This window comes from Chrysochloris asiatica, unplaced genomic scaffold (genome assembly GCF_000296735.1).
Source record: "Chrysochloris asiatica unplaced genomic scaffold, ChrAsi1.0 scaffold00265, whole genome shotgun sequence".
NCBI lineage: Eukaryota > Metazoa > Chordata > Mammalia > Afrosoricida > Chrysochloridae > Chrysochloris > Chrysochloris asiatica.
Window position 1 is genome coordinate 1,234,354 of NW_006408783.1, and position 2,181 is coordinate 1,236,534.

Consider the following 2,181-nt stretch of genomic DNA (forward strand, 5'->3'; position numbering starts at 1 on the left):
CCCCATTTCCTTTTACCAGCCTAGTCCCAAAAGATTGGAAATCATTCAGTGGAGAGTCTGCTTTCCCCCGCCCCATCTGGAACTAGGCTCCCTCTTTAAAGCTTGTAAGCCAGTCAATTCTTGCCTTTATAGGCCTCCCTCATTTTGGGTAGCCAATGTCTAAGTTGTCCATCCCTGTCAATCCTGTGTACCGAGGGGGTGGGAGTGATCCTCGCTGTAAAGATTTGTTCCTTTTTTGAGCTATTACATTTGTAAGTATAGATCAAGTTCATCAAATTGTAGCAGGTTACTCTTTTTTTTCCCCCGCTTCTTTCTTCTTCTAGTCAAGTTCTGATTATCCAGCCATCGAAGTCAGGTCAAGTGGGTCCTATCTGCAAGTATGGCTATTTGAAGATGCATGGAGGGGATTGTAATCATTGCAATGAAACAAAATACAATAGGATGAATGTAAAACTGATATTCTTCCATGTAAACCTCACAATGAAAACTTAAAAAAAAAGCAATCACACGAGTGGGGACATAATAACTTGAAGGGAGACAAGGGAACTTTCAGGTGTCCGTTGTTAAGTGCTGTTGAGTTCTTTCTGACGTATATCGACCCAGTGCACAACAGAATGAAACACTGCTGGGTTCTTTATCACCCTCACAGGCATTGTTCTAGTCACTGTGCCAGTCCATCTCACTATCAGGATCATCCTTTTTTAGGCTGACCTTCCAGGGACTGGGCTCTCCTGACAATGTCCAAAGTACGTGAGATGGAGTTTTGCCATCTTCATTCCCAGGGAACATTCTGGCTGTACTTCTTCAAACAGATTTGTTCATTCTTCTGGCAGTCCATGGTTCTACTCAGCTTAAAACAGAGAGAGGTGAGTTTCTCCAGCACACCCTGTTTGGGTACTAACTATGCTAAATCACCCCAAGGTGGTAAACTCCCTCTCATGACCACAGTCAGGAAGCATTGTGGTCTCTTACCAATGTGTAAGTTTTGCGGCAGTCTGAATCCATGAAAAGGCAATGTTGTGCCCACCTCTCCTGTTATACTCCACTCACGAGTATGCCTCCATTGTAGCTTCCACAGCTGGCCAATGAGTTTGGGCCAAAGGTTCCATGATCCAAGACATGTCTTTAGTTCTTGAGAAGACAGGCACTGGCTTTTATGGTGGATTTTGGTGAGGCTGTGAACCCACTCTAGAAAGATATTGGCAGCTCCAATGGGATAAAAGCAAAGTAAGACATAGCTATAGTCAGAAAGACAGGTGTTTAGTAGGTACCAAGAGGAGTTTCTCCATAGGATAAGCACTGGACTGTGAATCACATGGTTGGCAGCTCAAGCCCACAGGCTGCTCCATGGCAGAAAGATGAGACTTTCTGCTCCTGTGAAGATTTACAGCCTTGGAAATCACATGCAGGGTTGTTTTGGGTCAAAACCAACTCATCTACACTTCACAACAACCACAGTAACTTCCCTTTGGGTAGTAGAACATTGGCAACCGTAAGGGATTTTTTTCCTGATTGAGAGTACCTTACGTGCTGTCCTGGGAGGTGGCTTGAGGGATTGTGAATAAAGTTACTTGTTTTTCTGTATGCCAGAATAGGAGGCCCATTCCCATTCCTCATTCTAGAGCCATTGTGACTTCCCTGTGAAGTGTGACAGTTGAGGCCCTCGGTGCAGTAGGATGGTGGGCTCCCACAGTGGGCTGGTAGTTCCTCCACCTCCAAAGGGATGAAGTAACCAATTCATCCCAAAGGGGTTCGCTCCACTAGATGGTTCCACTCCTGCTACCAGGTCCTGAGGTGTTTGGAGGACCATGCTGTTTTGTTCTGGTTACAATCTTGGTAGATATGCTTCTGGTCCTGTGACTGCATGTGTGTCATTGTTAGAGGCTCACCAGATGCTCCTACTCTGACATATAGGGTGAAAGCTCCAATGGGACCTGAATTTCTCAGGTAACACCCTGCCTAGGAAGACTTGCCTGATAATATACCTGCCAGTTAGTCACTGGTATATTCCCTTGTGTGTATTTCCAGGATCTTGGGGTCTTTGGTGTCCGTGTGAACACATGGTGCAGGGTTTTTTTCTTTTTTAATGTTTTATTGTGAATTATGTGATAGTTTACATGGGAGAACATTAATTTTACATTCATCCTATTGTATATCATTTCATTGCTATGGTTACAATCC